Here is a 17,618-nt window from a genome sequence, read left to right as displayed (position 1 = left end):
AAAAACAAGCTTTAGATAATATCATATAATAATGAAGAAAAAAAAACAAAAAGAAGGTTACTTTAAGCATTTTAGAGCTCAACCCACAGATATTCAGCGAAAGTATTGCTGCAACAGACATTTGGAAATTTGACAGCACTATTTAACCTTCTCACTCAGATTTTGAAAATCATTTCAGCAAGCACCAGGGTCAAATTTCAGTCAACATCGTAGCATTAGGGAAGAATAGTTAGCAATTTAGTATTTGTTGGAGGCCTTGAGAGGTTAAAACTCTTCAACCAGCCACATGTTTACACCCTACAGGGAAGCGGTAAACTTGATACCGCAGACAATAGCTCTGTACCCACAATGCGTTTGTCTAAAGATGCAATCATGGTAAGCTATAAAATTGGCTCTCCTGGATGCACTCTTCGAGATAACGCGAGTAATTCAAAAGACAAAACCCCTGTCATTCAGAGTTAACTGGGAGAGTTTCTGGCCATATCATCAGGGAGTGGCAGGGCAGGCACAGTCAGCAAGGGCTGGTCATAAATTCCTTGCACACCCAACATGCTATAGATGCTAATGTTATGAAAATATCTCAAATTCACTCAGAACTGAAAAATGCCTCCTTAATCACGTAACCCCTGGCAATAGCTTTCTGCACAGTTCTCTTGCACAGGCAAGCCCCGTCCTGAGGTTAGCTCCTCTGATTTAGAAGATACTTAATATTACCATAAAAGAGGTAAGTAAAAACTCTTCACTTCTTTCTTTTCCTTAAGCTACTGGACACAGAAGAAGAATTTAAAGCTATTTGTTTAGACATTTAAAACCTTTTAAGTTATCAATAACGCTGCTATTTTATATTCCACACTTCTCATCATTAACACTGCTTGAATCTTTGCAATGGGAAGTATGGCAAGCATGTGTGCGTTTGTTTACTTGCCGAGAAGAAAATTTATGGTAATATTCACTTGCCCCTTTCTTGCTTTGATATTTCCCTAATTGCGATGCCCAGCTCTGCGGTAATTGCCAAGGATGCTAACCAGAACTGTGAGAAGTCTATGGCATCTATTTTGGTTTAATTCAACGGATGGGAAGTGTGAGCTGTGATGGCTCAATGGTCTCTATACGGCTTACTCGGTGATCATTTTTCAGTTGGAAAGAGGTAGGGGAAGCCAAGACTGGTCGCTTCCCCTGCAGCCACCCCAGTTTAATCCAGTGCTTCATGTAAATCAACACCCACAGCCACCGATGGAATAACCCTCCTACCACCAGCCTGACAGGGCAGGAAACAAAATGGCCCAAACGGACAAAATTGACCCTCTCGTGCAGCAACTGTCTCACCACGCTGAACAACTGGAGTAATTTAAAAAAAAAAAAAAAACAGCCCCCAAAGCCTCCTCTTTGCCTGCACATGCGTTGGGGCAAAGGCTGCTGTGCATCCGTGCTCAAGACACTTCTGATTTACTGACATGGGCACTACTCAAACGAAATACGAACGTCAAAAGCGTCACCCAAAAAAAAAGAGGAAACAGCCTCCTCCAAATATACCTGTACTTCACCAAAACATAACCAGTAGCTAACGGCACCCAGTGACTGATCGGCTGTTCTGGTATTTAGATGTAGGTTCTGCATCCTTTTAACCTAGGGTTTAATTACAGCCCGTCAGGAAGGAAAGCAGAAGGGGCTGTCTCAGTCCTTACCATACAAAGCTCACCACACAGCCCAACAGAAGGAGGTGATCCAACTTCTGCAGACAGCAAGTATAAAGCATTCATGAACTCATTACTAATATAAAAGGCTTAAGAAGAACAAACTCAGAAAAAGCAGACCTCCAGGTCAAAATGAAGAGAGTTTCTCCAACAGCCTCACCTCCTTAGGCAATATCCTACAGAGAGCGAAAGATATAGATGACGATATTAGTTGTGGAAACTTAGACTGTTGTTTTACAAACTGTTTTCTAACACCTGTATTTGATTTTCTTCCTGGAGTAATTCACGAAACAGCAAGAAAAATGTAAAGGCATTCAGGTGAAAAAAAGTATAACGTGGTCCTGCTCAAAATTAATGACCTGTTTCTCAACAGCATGTTCGTGCCTGCTCTCTGAGTACTTTTCTCTGAGACAACAGCGGGATACTATTTCTACTAAGATTTGTGCTGCTGGGTGCTGGGGCTTGGCTTCCCCACCCGCCTCCACAGCCAGAAGTTTTGGGTGGCACTTCAAATAGGGTCATACCCAGAAACACTTCTCGAATCTGACACTGGGCTAAAAACCCAGACAGTGTCCCGTCTGTCCCTCTGTGAGGGTTTGCACGTCACCTGCTTTGGTTACCTGCAGCTCTGCAGCGAGAAAAAAGCCTGCAGGACACGGGGATGGGCAGAGCGGGCGCTTGTTGCCCAGTGAAACAGAAAAGCACATTTAAAGCATTTCAAGGCTGGGTTCCAGATAGCACAGGTATAATACACTGGCCTGTTTGCTAAAAATAGCAAAGTTAGAAGTAGGTCCAAGTTTTCCTCTGAGTGCTTTTTGTCAAATGACTTCCATGTGATCTCACAACCTCAACAGTTTCTTCAAAACCCAAGAAAACCTGAATGCAACCTAACCTTAAGAAGTTGCCAGAAACTTCAGAGATGGCAAACCACCACTGCTTATAAATTAATCAACTTTTAGTGCCTACTGGCTCTTGGAAAACAAGCTACTACTTACTGTCATACATTCAGCTCTAAAGGAATCTGTCTGGCTGAATATTTACATGTGCAATTTTTTATGCAAATATTTTAGCATCCTGTCTACTCCCTGTGACGGGAGATGAGACGCTCCTGTGCCAAACACACGCACAAATGATTCTTTCTTTGTAGTTTAAAATGCCTTATAAATATATATAAAAAAACATTCTGTGAGACATAAAGCATTACCGTCATATCTAATTGTTTTTGATAGCACCTACAAAGTATTTGAATTCAAAGTAGAGGAAGCTACTGAGGACCTATCAGAACAGTGATTTGCTCTAATATTCCTTTTATCCACAACTTTTGAAAGGAACACGGATCTTGTGTTTTTATTTTAGTGCAGACAAACAAAGCTTTGCAGAAATCACACTTCTGAATTAATTCCGTCCTTCTGAGCTGCTTTTATCGGCATCCTTTACACAGAGCATTTTTGGACAAACATTTCAATTTTTAATCTCATCTTTTCTGCGCCCCACACCACGCTCCTCTCAGGCCCACCAATCTTGTTATCTTAATGGATGACAGATAGAGTATCACTCTGACCATGCCACATTAGGTGTCCTCATTTACCGAGTGCAAGGAAAAAATGCTGAGTATAAATTATTCAGAAATCTATTGTATCAGCGTGTGTTCTCTGAGCATCCACCACTGGCAGAGCAGACAGATTATTTTTCACTTTTAATTGTGTTGATATCTTATCTGCCACACTGAAAGCAGAGAGTGATACGTGAAACCGTATGTATCAAGCAGCAAATAAACCCAGTTTACTAGGTCTATTGCTTAGAACTGAATAACCTATTTAGACAATCTAACTTCAACACAATGCCAGAAAACCCCACCTCATCCCACTCACCACTTACTCTTGTAGTATTTGCCTGCTAGTTTGTCAAAATTAGAGAGCTCAGCACAGAGCAGTGGTGCCCACAGAGAATATAAACTATTTCAGCAATATTTTGGATATCATTATGCCAGTGGCTATCTGAATACAAAGGAGCTCATTAAGGATGAACCCTCAAGACAATGTTAAGTGTTTAAGCTTATGAAGTCCCACAGAATTGTTAGCATGAACTGCAATCCTTACGTATCTGATAGGGAATCTATACAACTCCCTCTCCTTCACCGTTCAGCTGACATTGGCAAGGCAGATGATTTAGAGCTCAAGTTATACACATCACATGAAGAGATGGATCATTTGATCTCAACAACGTCTTAAAAATATTTTGCCAGCATAGGGCATGCCAGATCTTATTTGCAGATGTAGTGGGCTTACAAGAAGAAAATTGGCGCTGCAAGCCAGGGACAGGGTAATCAGCAGAGAAGGGCTATTGCGAGCTCAATCTGTTTAAACAGCCTGCTTGGTTCATCTGGTTCAGCTTTGATTACCCCCAAATACAGGCAGCCAGCTACGACTCCTGCAGATTTAGAGGCCATTCTTGGGTAAATTTGCAAAATAAGACTCTGAATGAAGTGTATTGCTACTTTATCGTAAAAGAAACAAAGGAGTCGGAAGGACTTTTCTATGGTATGGTTTATCAGTCATTTATAAACTCTGACTGAGCTCTGAAGCGAAAGATAAAAAAACCCAGTAGCAACCAAAAAGAAAATCCAGCCCACAACATACCTGAAACCTCTGCCGTTAGCTTTATTCTGAAATAGGGGCTGTACAAATATGTACCTTTTTTTACAAAACAAATCTGTTTGTGATGCACAGTCGCTTTTCAATCTATTTATTTTAATCATTCAAGTCACCCTCTATCCTTGCCAACCCTGTAAAAGCGTACTTAGGCATGGTAAGGACCCCATTCCTGCTCTCTCTGGAGGACCAACAGAGACATTCAAGGTCTCTCTCAGTGATGAGATCTACACAAAACTACTTTTCTCTGTGTCCAGGGAATTGCCCAGGTACGTTCATGAACTGAATGTGGTTTGCAGTATTTTTATTACAGGTGGCGGCAGTCAAGGAACAAAAAAACTCTTCCTCACTAAGTCCTAGTAGGATCAGCAGTCAGGTTAGGGTAGAGACACACAATTTTTAGTTGTTAACCAGGAAAATTTGCTCTGAAAGGCCTCGATAACGTGCAATCCCACAACTGGAGTTGCATAGAAAGGCTTATAAAAGACCTAAAAGCCCCAGCATACGCTGTGAAGTGATTCCGTATAGTACAAAAGACACTGTAAAATGGCTGCAGCCAGAACACGAGACCCCAGAAGTAATGAAAGCTGCCAAAGCAACTATCAAAAAGGAAGCTAAAATGAGCGTATTCCCAGTTGCACAGCACTTTTCCGGGATGTCTGCACTGTCTATCACGCTTTGGAAGTCACGGCTTGCAGAATAAACAAATTAATTGTCTGACATTGTGGCTGGAAACCAACGCCAGCACAAAATGGAAGCAGCTACAACAATAAGTAGAGGAAGGCTCGCTGCCAGGAAGCAGGGAAATTGTGCTGATGATGTATGTCAGGGAAGGACGGGCAGATCTTTGCAAAAACAAACGAATAAATGCTGTTAAATGTCAATAGCTTGTAGAGAGCACCTAGAAATGCCAGCTGCCCGGCAGCAGAGGGGCTGGGCGCCAGCCCACCCTGGGAAGTGCTCCGGGTTTGTCCGTCGTGGCTGTTATTTCCAGCAGAAACTCTCTGCTCACCATCCATGTTTCATCTTATCTAGTCATTTATTCTGCAGATGAAGAGCAGTCATAACCTTCCAAACTCGCTATTGAAACCAGGGTGCTGTTTTGTGATTTTGTTTTGTTGTGTTTTTTTTGTTTTTTTTTTAAACTTGAGAGAACTCCAAACACTTCATAAAAATAAGCAGGTGTTATCCCATGTCTTGCATATGGGAATACAGACCCGTGGACCTAAGAGCAACACACTAAGAGGAAAAAAAGGCCTATTGTCTTTTCATTATTTTTACACAAATGGAAAAGTTTGAAAGGTGTCCAGGTTTTCTCATTTCTTAAAAAGAAAAAAAGGCCCAGAGGACAGGGACAGGTAGATGAGGAAAGGCATCACCCCTCCCTAAGCTACCAAAATGGGCACAGTCATCCGCAACTACAAAAAATTCTCCAGCAAAGACAGAATCGGCCATCCTTGATAAATGCTAGTAGTTTCTAAGGTGGAAAAAGTCTTGTGGGCCTCAGAGGGCAAGAAAAAAAACCCAATTTCAACAACAGAGCTTGAAGGAAATTATTCATGGGGCTACTAATGCCAATTAGTTGTTAGCCACTGGTGAGGCTAGAAACGAACCTCATTTTTCATGGTGCCTCATGCCAACACATGTTCTGATTCCACAAACCTTGGCCTAACGTTAAAAACATGTCCCAAAACATCATAACGTTGATTTTTTTTTTTCTGGGGAGTTTGAAACACTTCTGCTGGCCAGTTGGATGAAACCAGAGAGAGATGCATTCAATCGTCTGCAAATCTGCAGCAACCAGATTTCTCCAGCGAGGGTACCACAGCATCCCTAAGACTACGCAAGGATTTCTCCGCAATTTCGATTTTCTGTGAACTCCTGACCTTTTTAGCAAACATGTCAAAGTCTCCAGACAGAACAGTCATCACCTTGAAACAATATGTGAGGGGAAAGAACGGCTGAGATTTTCTGCTTCTCTACTTCAGTAATTTAAACAGAAAGGAAGGCGCTGGTATGCACTTCCATCTGCTTTCTTCAAATTAAAAAAAAAAAAAAAAAGGAGACGAAATGTATACAATTAAAAAGTTACAGTTAACTTCCTTTCAGTAATGTCTGTAGGATGATTTTGGGCCTGCTAGGAAACTCCAGATGGGAAGAGTAATGAATATAATTTAATACGAATAACAAGAGATCAAAGAAACGCTTTTCTGAGTTGCCATGCGTTGAGTTATTTCCCACAGTTTAATGGGAGGATTCAGGAATGAATTATTGCATTTTGCTATTTTCTTATATTTTCGTTTATGCAGATCAATTCCCTTTAACCTAATTTGTGGAGGACCAGACCTATAACCCAATAAAACCATAAAATGTCACTAGGATGGTCGTACAACTGGCTAGCACTTATCCAAAAGGCTATATGTTGTTAACTGCTCATCGTTTTTTTCCTCTCTTCCCCTCCAGTGCCTCAGGATTTATACCAGCAATTAAGACAATAATGAGTGCCCCAGGTTGACCTCCCAGGAGCAAGAATTAATTAAGCGCAGTATTTCTCCGTAAAGAATGACACTTTTCCAAACCATTTATGTAGCTGCTTTCTTGCATGGAAGCACAGTACCAGGAAAGACTTTCCAAATTGTTATCCCCCAAATGTATGACTGATTTTGGCTTACGCTGTTTTTTTGGGACTCTGTTTTTATACACCGGGTCTTCAGGTGGCTGGAGCAGGAGGACCATTTTTCCAAGGACGGTGTCACAATTTTACTACACATACCTGGGATTTTTATTTTTTTGCACAGAACTGCAAAGGAAAGACACTAAGCAAGAGTTTTGCGAACAAAGTAGTAGATGTCCCAGTAAAAACAAACAAAAAGTCCCTGTCAAGCTATACCCATGCAGTGACATGCAGATTCCTGCAGCAGGCAGGACAAGGAAAAGACTCGTGTTAGCTATGCAATTACTACACTGCAATTACTTGTAGTAGTCTCTCAAATTAGCCTCTCCATTTAGCTGCTGGCAGAGATAGAAACACGTGAAGAGCAAAGGGCAAGCTCAAACACAAACCTACATGGGAGAAAGAAGGTATGTGCCTGCTCCGAGGAAATTCCCCGCACGGGCAGGCTTTGCATTCTCCTCCTCCCCTCCCAGCCTTCACCACGAAGGCTCGCAGAGTTCCCCCACATATTTGGCACCACAGTTATTTATCAGAAGAGGCACGGGGACTTTCGTTAATTGTCAGCCAATGTAAAAATCCCTGCATTTCTGCGCCGTCTGAAATTTATAGAGGTGCTACTTTCTAACGCACTATTAGCAACCGAATGTTTACAGCTCAGCTGAAATAGTAATGCAGACTATGCCACAAATATTTATATATGCCTGCAAGCTGGCTGAAGCGCAATTCCCCTCGCTCTAGCGGAGAGATTCAGGCAGTTTGCATGCAGAGCTGGCTGCTCCCTGCTCTCTCCCCAGCCCACCCAGAGCCCGGTCAGCTGGGTGGGTGCCTGTGGGTGCTGGCCCAGCACCCACCTGCCAGGACGGCCGGTGAAGAGCTGGCTCTGGCCGTGCCACAGCACGGCTCCTGCTTGTCTTTAAGACCCAGCACATTTCTATTCTCCTAGTCCAACCTGGGAGGAGTTTTAAAATGTGCCTGATGCGCAGCAGAGAAGTTGTTTCTGGGGAGGGATGAAGTGACATATGAAAACAATGCAGAAAGCAACCCAAAAATATTCAGAAGAAATAACACGGACATAAACATGCCAAAATAAACCAGATGTCTTGCGCATTATGCTTCCTGGTATGGTTTTCAGGCATCCGTCTGCATGACTCAACACACGTTCATTATCTCCCCACAATTTTTTTTTTGCTCTTAGTTGTGACAATTGATCTCTAAACAAATATGTTGCATCAGATCTCTTGAAATCTGTCAAGTAATATCTTGTACTTGATGCCACACTCTCATTCCCCTGCATTCAGTGACAAAGAAACTGCTAATACAGAACTACCCACTAAAACCTTGCAAAATAGAGAGTTTAGTGAAACTCGGATGCCTGGAGACTAGAAAACAGAGTTCAAGTAAACACCCAGAAATATGCAAGTCTGGCTCTCTACTACTGGCAGTAGTCAAGGAAAATTACCTTTCCACTCTGCAGCTGAAACTCATTACCGAAGGCGACAGCAGAGGGATGAGTTGGAGCTGGACCAGCTTGGCAAAACCACCACTTTTAAGAGTGAGATGGTGGCCGTATCCCTCTGCCTGGTTCCCGTATGCAGTCAAAGTACACATGGTCAAAATGGTCTCAACAAGATGGAAAAGCACGCTGAGAAAGGTGGATGAAATGCAGCTTGTGCCACTGCGAGGAATTAGCAACTGCACAAACAGAGCCAGAGGAATAAACTGACTAGGTTCCTCCAAGCAGAAGGACTCTTAAGGTAACGCTAACCGGAGATGCGTATCTCCTTGCAAACACGGACACAAATCACACTGAGATGCTGAAAAAGCATCACAGCTTACAGGCCAAACGCAGTGTGGTGTTGGGCACCACCGTTCATTCAGCCAAGCCATAGGGAAGCAAGGGAGAGTCTGGCACTGGGCAACTCTGACGGCGAGAAAACATGACCTTTCAGAGATGAGTGAATGAACTGGGGCTGATTAATCTAACACAGGAAAATCTTAGCAAGATGTTTTCCTGTTTTCTCCCTCCCCTGCCAGACTTTAATCAATGGCCAGATTCAAGCACAGAGCTCATGTAATCACAAGACGATCATTCTTTCAGTTTACGAAAATCACATGGACTTGGGGCAAGATAAAAGGTCTTTTTAGTTAGCTCATCCATTTGGCTCCTGGGTGCTGTGTCTGCATTTCTCCTGTTCACCTAACACCCCCTTTTCTCCTTTCCTTTCAAAAAAATACATAGTTTTCACTTCTGTTTCTGTACACATAGCAGTCGCTGTGCATCACTATGGATAAGCGTGGACTGGTTAAAACCATATGCAGTGGCATCTGAGCAATGCCTTGATCCCCCCAATCCAAAACAAACAAACAAACAAACGGTAAAAAATTGGTGGTGCTCATTCATTTCAAATATGGTGGGCTGCAGAGCTTTGTCTGAAATGCCCTGCTTAAATCTCCCTAAATGTGGAGCCCTGTCATTCTTTTGGATCGTCAGAAAACACATGAGGATCACAGTGCCCTCTGAAGTGAGGACCTAATAATTTCCACATATTTCTCATAGGTGCGCAGGGCTCCAAAGCAAACCAAGCACCCTGGAGACGGGGAAGACCTCTCCCCTGTTGGGAAGATCCATCTGGAGAGCAGCCAGCCGGGACACTCGCGGGAGGAGTGAACAGTAGCCCATCGGAGTGGCTGCTCCATGGCTATAAATCTCCTCCTTTCCCTGGTAAACGCCTGGGAGGAGGGAGAGGGAACCGGCTGCAGCTGACAGTAATGGGTCCCATTAAATTGTCACTTTTAAAGAAACTCTAAAACGGGAACAAACTTGCTCCATAAGCATTTGATCAGTCTCCCTGCTGCCAGGCGACAGCAGACCCTGCTCACGAGCCACGGCTGGAGGCTGCTGGCTCTACCCTCCGGCGCTGGAAGGGTCCCCAGCAGTTGCTGAGGTTCGCTGTAGCTGGAGCGAAATCACCAATTGCATTTACAGCCAACCAAACCTGCATTTTTTGGCACTACTTGTGACTGCTGTCTCACCTTGTAATTTATGTATCCGTTATTCTAGACAGGGAATCCAGAAACAATATACCTTTCCCCCTTTAAACACAGGTATTATGATACAGTTTTTATTGCATAGTAACTTTTCCCACTAAAATATATTAAATGAGAAATTTCAAGCGTGGCCATGTGAAGTCATAAGGGACTTTTTACACAAAAATGTCTTTTTACTTCTCAGCTGTCTACTAAATCAAGCTGTGGAAATTGTGGGGACTCATTCATATTATCAGAGGGAAGAACAATTTATGAGTAGGGGCCCTGAATATTTGGCAGACCAGCTGCAGCAGCATACCAATTAAACACTTACTATACTGATATACTAAAACTACCAATTACAGAATTGGATGCATGGCTTCTTTAACACTACAAGAAGTTTTTGTAAGCGGATTACTGAGCTGCACCGATGGCACACCTAGAGGTGTCCTCCTGTATATGGGATGTTCCTCTGAAATAATCAGAATAGTATAAAATAGGATGAAGGACACAAAGTGTATGTCCTTTACGCGGAACTCAAGAAACAACGTATCCGTACTTAAAGACTACAGCAAAATCCAGATACTAACAGGGAAAGATGGGCACATGGGTATAATCTTAACTTCAGCAGTTTCTTATTTTTTGGAATGGCTACTCAAAAATGGAAGAGTTTTTCTAGTAAGGCATTTATTTTGTTTTACAGAGGGAAGAAAAAGAGCACATACAACAAACACATTGAAGAAAGTAGCTGTAATAGTTCTCTATTGGAAATACCGAATCTTGGAAAATTACATCCAATTGTCTTTCCTGCTATAGCACAAGACTGAAATTTCATGAAGAGCAGCTCTGCAAAGCTGAACAGCTCTGGGATCCTTGCTGCAAATTCAGCTGCACTCCATTTCCAGAAGAAGCTAAAGAAAATACCCCTTTAGGAAATTTCCTCAAAGGAACACTTCATTCAGGATTAGAAAGAATCTGTTTCCGTTAGCAGGTCAATCAGTAAGCACAGAGAGCAATGGAAGGTCACTTTCCAAGGCCAATTAAAGTATTTCTGCAAATTGGGAAGCTAACCACTTTTGAACTGGGCGATGGTTTACAATAACCAGAAAAATTGATGGGTGTATCTTTCAAAATAAATTCAAAACAAGTAGCAAACAAAGAGCATCTGAGTATCTACTTAATGTGTAAGTGAACAGAATTAGATAATGGATAATTCCATTTTGTACACTTATGAAACCTCTTAGTTTTGGATTTACTTCTCTAAGATGTGCCACTCAGAAAATCTTTAAGTACTTGTTTCGAAAAATGCGAACTACAATTTAAAAAGATGCCTAAAGCAAGCAGAACAGTGACCCCAACCATCTCACCAGCACTGAAGTCGACACTTGGCCAGAACAACACTCAGCAAACTATTATAGTCTTCCTCTTTTTTTCCAGGGAAAACAGTGTACTTTCTCGTAGGGTCCAGCCAGCTATCCTAAATCTAAATTCAACAGATCAATTGCTTGTATATCCTTCTCTATCAATGTCTCATTAACCAGTTTGTTTTTAAAAAGTTCCAGAGTTAGAAAATGGAAGCTAGTTGATTGTAATTTTACATGTCTATAATTGCTGTTACATATAAATAAATATGACATAGTATATAAAAAAAGGTACGTTACTAATGTCAATAGAAAATCTCAGAGTATTTAATTTCTGAGATGTTTGCTCAGATATCCATATTTCCTTATCTGCTGCATCACCTCCACGAACAATACTTTTGAAGACCATATTATAAAATGTATTAAACATGGTGGAAAGCTGCGTTGTTTCCCTACACCGTAAAAACTTCATGGGTGTGCACAGGGCGGCCTGGACTCCACGTCTATACGTAAAGGCCACATGTGGTCCTTAAACTAATGGAGAGCTATGAAATAGATTGACATGACGAGAACAAAATAAAAGGTTTTCCCCCCTCTCTAGTGAAGAAAATTGAAAAAGTAAAATCCATTAGATCCTACTTACAGGAAAATAAGAACACACTCCACATCCACTGCATGCAAACCAGGGGACTTCTCAGCAGACAAATGTACCAGCCTATAATTGCAGCCCACCTGCTTTTGGCATCTCTGGTTGGTACGTCACAACGTGATTTGTACAGACAGCCCTTTTACACGTACATATAATTTACTTAATTCTGTTGAAGCTGTTGCAAACCACGCGCGTGTTACTGATCTGGTGTGAACCTCAGATCTCTCAGCCACCTGCTAACAAGCCACAACAGCTACAGACAGGTGAAAGTCGGATAGAAACGTGACAAACACATCTACAAGGTCTCGTCACTAGCTACCTCGGTGCAAGAAACTATGGTTCAACTCCAATAACAATAGGTACGTACATATGTAAATTTGAAGTTTCTTTTTGTGGTGTGTATTTTCAGGTATAGAAAGGAACAGACACTGCCAGAAGAGTAAGACTCAACAATTTTAGTTTAAACACAATAAAGAAAAAAATGTATCTGTTATGGACTGGTTATTGGCCAAAGACCCTGAAAAGTTATGCAAGGTCAGCAGGCATGAAGGCCACATCTATATTAGGAAATGCTCCTGGGGACACTCATGGGCACTATGGCTGGCTGACGTATGATGGGAAAGTCCCCATCTACATTAGTTAACTCCTTCGGCTTCTGAAACGGGATGGCTGCATCTAAACTGGCCACGGGAGATCGTGGCATGGAGGAGGAACGCTAGCTCATACAGCCAGAAACATTCCAGCTACACAGCACAGCAAAGCCGTGTCCCAAAACGGAGCTGGTCACCAATGCACCATAGATTAAGAGTCAGATGCTGCTGCTCTTTTTCTTGAGAACGACTTCATTAATGGTGTTGGGAATTTCACAGGAAAAGGGAGCGCAAGATCTAATCCAAACAATTATGTGTCGCTATTTGACAGTTTATGCAAAATAAGAGAGTAGTTTCCAGTTCCTGTTTCCACAGGACATTAGCCCTTGTCCTCACAAATAACGAGAGCAGCGTGGTTAGCATGGTTAGAAAGTAATTTGGGATAATCTCTGCACTTTTATAGCACTGGCATCACTGCCAGAAACAAATTAAAATAATAGCAGAACTAATGATTCTTACAGCTTCAGATGAACCTCTGGTCTATGACTGAGGGCAACGGGCAGGATAAGAGGAAGATTAGCTGTACCCCCCTACAGACACTGCTGCTCTTTGTCCGTCTCTGTTGCTGCTTCCCTGCACTGGGGTTCTGCAAAGGGATAATCCACTACTCCGGGCCAAAGCACTGGAAATCAAATATGGCATTCAACCGTACAACATGATTTTCATTTTTATTATCTGTTATGGTTGGCAATTAATTATGTTTTTTTCTTCATTTCATGTCAATCACACAACGCAGAAAAGAGATTCTAAAATATACGGTACTACAAAGTTTTTGTTTCTGATCCCATCTATTTAACCATTTTTACTTGCTCTCAGTAGACTCCAATAAATATATGCTTCCTCATTCTTAAAGAATCTGAAATAAATTCAGTATTTTGTGAAAGTTTTATTTTCCAAACAAAGTGAAAAATTAATTAACAACTTACTGGAACACAGATACCAGCTTTTCAAAGTACACCTTGCTTTCCTTTTTTTGGTTATTTTAAAAACTGAAATCTCAAAGACAGCATTAAAACAATCAGGTCTCCTCTCATAGTATGAAATATATAAAATCTTCAGGTTTTCGTTACTGCATTTAAATCAGGTGTGATTCATTTAGTGTCTTTCTGCATAGGGCATAGCTTTCCGCAAACAAATGGCTCTGAATGTTGCTACACTGCAAAGTGCTTACAGCTTAAGATCAGCTGATATTAATAGTATGCAGAAATGTATCTCAAAATACATTTTTCACCCTATAAAAATGATTGTTGGTTTAGCTGAAACTAGGAGCAATTTTCCATGATTTGAGGAATTTTTCATACCTGTGCATGAACGACAGCGTGCATCGCTGCTCCTGGCACTGTCACTTACTAATACGGCTTAAATGGAGACAAATACAGCTTGATCATTCGAGCTGATCTAGATTTTTCTTTGAACTGATAGAAGCTTTTACAATTGCATTGCTGCAAACAATATTACTTCTTTCCCTGATACAGAACGTACTGTGTACATATTTTCAACTTTACTTTTCTTACTTTTTGTTTCAGTGGTAGGTGATTAAAAACATGTCAGGAAAAAAAAAAGAGCCAAATAAACATATGACATATTAGTTAGCGGGTTTTATGAAGTTTGCTTTTATTTTTTAGCATTAGGTAACTGAGAAAATTCTAGGTCTGGATCCTTAATTCCCAGTAAAGGAGCATAAATATAGGCTTACATATAATTACATTACAGCTAGAAGCTAACACGTGCAAGAGTGGTATTATCAAAAAGAACTGCTGTTTAAGACCCCTCTACAATCCCAGAACTGCCTAAGAAAATGCAAATCTGTCCTCACTGTCCTCACATGATGTAAGAGGCATTACTAAAAGAAAAAGGCATCTGTCCCGAAGGACACTGTTCCATAAAGGGAACTCTGCTATGACAATCCCTAAAATATTTTAGGCCACTCATCAACATTTCTTGCAGACCAAAGCATAATATCCTTGCCATAAAATTTCAAATAAATAAATAAAATCAAAACCAGTTCCACTTTCTCTCAGTGGAATTTTGTAAATCTGCTCTTGACCGGCGCTGATCACGGATTCACTTCCCGCAATGGGGGAACCCCAACGCTCTCAGCGTCCAGAGGGACATAACCATGGGGGACATCATGAAGAAAAATAACACAGCTGTGCTTTGGGCACCGAACCCAATGGCTCATGGGGACAGGCTGCTCTGGAGGGTCACCCAGATGCTCTGAATCAGCCACCATAGGGGCTCCACTCTCTCTCTCCATTGACGGCAAAGAGAGCCCAGTCTTCAAAGTCAGGCAAATAATTTTGGGTCCCAAGTTGAGTGGAAAGACTGCCTCCCACTGCATCTATAAGCAAGTGAGATAAAGCTGTAACAAAATGATAGCTTTTCTCCCAAGCTAAACATCCACATGGATCAGCAAATCCAGACAAAGCAAAAACTGTTTCATTTTCACTCTTTTTTTTTTCTTTTCTTCTCCTATGTGTATCATATCTTTTTTGTGGGAGTCAGTCGTACAGAATTATAGGCCTAAATTCCAAGGTTTATATCAATGCCTGTTTTCCATACTGCTTAAAGTCTTTGCAATAAAAAAAAATATGTATATTCGAGTCAGGAAGGTGTCAAACAAACAGCCATATTTTCGTAGCTGAAGACCTTTGAAAATATATTAAACGTGGCTAGCCTTTTAATTTAATGATCCCATGTTTGATGTGATTTTATATGAAAACTCTGATGGAAGGAAAGCTATTCTTCTTTTATGATAAAAGTTGACATGGGATCACTCAGCACTGAAGTAGATTTATCTACATTTTTGTCTGTTAGCATCAACAGCAGGCAGAGAGGCACCTTGATCATTGCGACAAAACTGCTGGACCGTAAACCTGCCCTCTTATACGTTGTGCTGTCTTCTCTCCTGAAAGTGCTCGAGGCTTCTTTGCTGCCCACCGAATTCAAGCCAGGAATCCGGGCAGGATTGCCAGCAGAGGAATGCCATCTTTTAAACGCCCAGAACAAGGGACAAGGCTTTCAGAGACAGCTGAAGCTGCCAGAACACCAGCTTCTCCTCCTTGCCCACACAATGATGGCATTGTGTGGGGAATCCAGCCCACTACACTCGGTCTCCCTTTCTGCAAACCCGGCTACAATGACGAGTCAAGTCAGGACCAAAGAGCTGAGCTTTCGGTGACAGCCAGCCCTATAACCACTTGTACCAGCTGGATAAATCCAAGCTGCTCATTTTGTATGGAATTTGTTTGCGTGCGATCTAGCAACACCCAGAAACTAGGGAGGGAAAAGGAAAAAAAAAAAAAAAAAAGATTTCAGAAGTCTTTAACTGAGGTCATGAAACACACAAGTAGATTCCAAAACCCGCCTCTGAAATGCCACACAGTTTACAAAATGGAAAAGTTGTAAATAAGCTGAATATTGTCAACGTAGTGTATTTTACACATAAAAAGATGGACTGGCTCTAGAATTTTTCTTACAAAATACAAGTACACTGTGAAGATCAGTTTGGTTTTGAGATTCCAATACATACACCAAGCCATTGACAGGCTATGATGCAAATAAGCCCTTTTGCAGCATAATACCCAGAAATAAACACAAAGCCAGTTTAAAACACAAAAAAACATCCTGACTGTTGAATTCAACTCAACAAATTGAGGAAAAAGCTTAAGATATCAACCTTCTGAAAACTCCCAAATTTCAAGTTTGGAAGGCAAGAAGTCAGGTACTCTAAATCTATAATCACAAATACAATTTTCAGCAAGAACATACTAAAATTAGAAAACAAGGCAGCTTAAAATTATTTAGATAGCTCCTAAACTTTCATTGTGGTTCACAAGTGCATATTATGAAACACTCCAGCCACTAAAAACCTTAAAAGACTAGTATATCAAAACAAGCCACAGAACAGTCTTTCTAGTGGGGCACAATACTGAAGACTCTGGTAATGAGTAAGACAGAAGCATGACTTAAAAAAAGGGTGCTTAGAATACCGAGAAAGTGTTTGGCATACGAGGTTAGGAGGTTGTTCCCAGATATCTGAAAGAATGAGGTCCAAGGACGACAGTGAGTGGGAAAAGAGGAAGAAAGGACAGAAGAAGGGACCAATCTAATCACCACGTGAGAAGACCACAGCAACAATGGAGGCAGCTGAAGGCAGATTCTGGAGGAAAAGGGACAACAAATCATGTGAAAAAATGCTGCAGATAGAAATGATGTCTGAAAAAACTGCACACCGTGAGGTTACAGTTGATGATGTCACAACGACAGAGAACAGGAAGTTCTGTCTTCATGAATTCTGTGTCCAAGTTAGCAGTGAGGTAACCAAGAGGACACACCAAGGAAAGACGGCAGGGGAGAAGTCAGAGATGGAGGTAACTTTGGAAATCATCTGTGGGCTGGTGACAATTGCAAGAAGATAAAGTTTCTAGTGCAGTCATAATGATAAGGTCACAATGATGATACACAGCTCTTCAAGGGCTCCAGGATGGGTCTCCATTAAGAATACACCCTTTACGAGCAGAATATTGCCATGATCTCCTCCATTAGTCTACCATAAAACAGTTCAGTAGGTGATGCTTTTAAGACAGAAAACCAAAAAACTGAACCTCAGGAAATAGCATCAGTAAGTGGATAAAGAGCCATTTAAGGAGACATTGAATAAACAGTAAGCAAAGTAAGAAGAGAATCTAAAGAGCCCTGAAAGCCAGGAAAAAGAAAGCCTGCTGAATCAAAGGTGGTCATCAACCCAAAACCTGGAGGACAGAAAGCTGTCCCTTTGCACTAGGTGGAGACTGCTAATCATCACTGTGACAGCAGCTTCACTGGAGCTCAAAGGAGAAAGGCAAAGGAGAAGGAAACAGAGAGAACTAGAAGAAAACCAAGGGAAAGTCAGCACAGAAAAACAAAAGGA

The 17,618-nt window shown here is 41.5% G+C and overlaps 1 protein-coding gene across 7 annotated transcripts in view; it reads right to left on the bottom strand.

The window, feature by feature from the left end:
• Positions 1 to 17,618, bottom strand: part of RARB (retinoic acid receptor beta) — a 333,265-nt gene that overhangs the window by 49,007 nt on the left and 266,640 nt on the right. Inside the window, exon 1 of one of the 7 annotated variants that reach the window (XM_074575057.1) lies at positions 1,815 to 1,872. The exons of the other annotated variants lie outside the window; for them this stretch is intronic. The gene's annotated coding sequence lies outside the window, so the exon portion shown is untranslated. Of the gene's footprint in view, positions 1 to 1,814; positions 1,873 to 17,618 lie in introns of those variants that run through there. 7 annotated transcript variants of the gene reach the window in all.

The sequence above is a fragment of the Larus michahellis genome, chromosome 2, assembly GCF_964199755.1.
Source record: "Larus michahellis chromosome 2, bLarMic1.1, whole genome shotgun sequence".
Lineage (NCBI taxonomy): Eukaryota > Metazoa > Chordata > Aves > Charadriiformes > Laridae > Larus > Larus michahellis.
The sequence above is the reverse complement of the archived record's forward strand: the minus strand, read 5'-3'. Positions and strand labels throughout refer to the sequence as shown.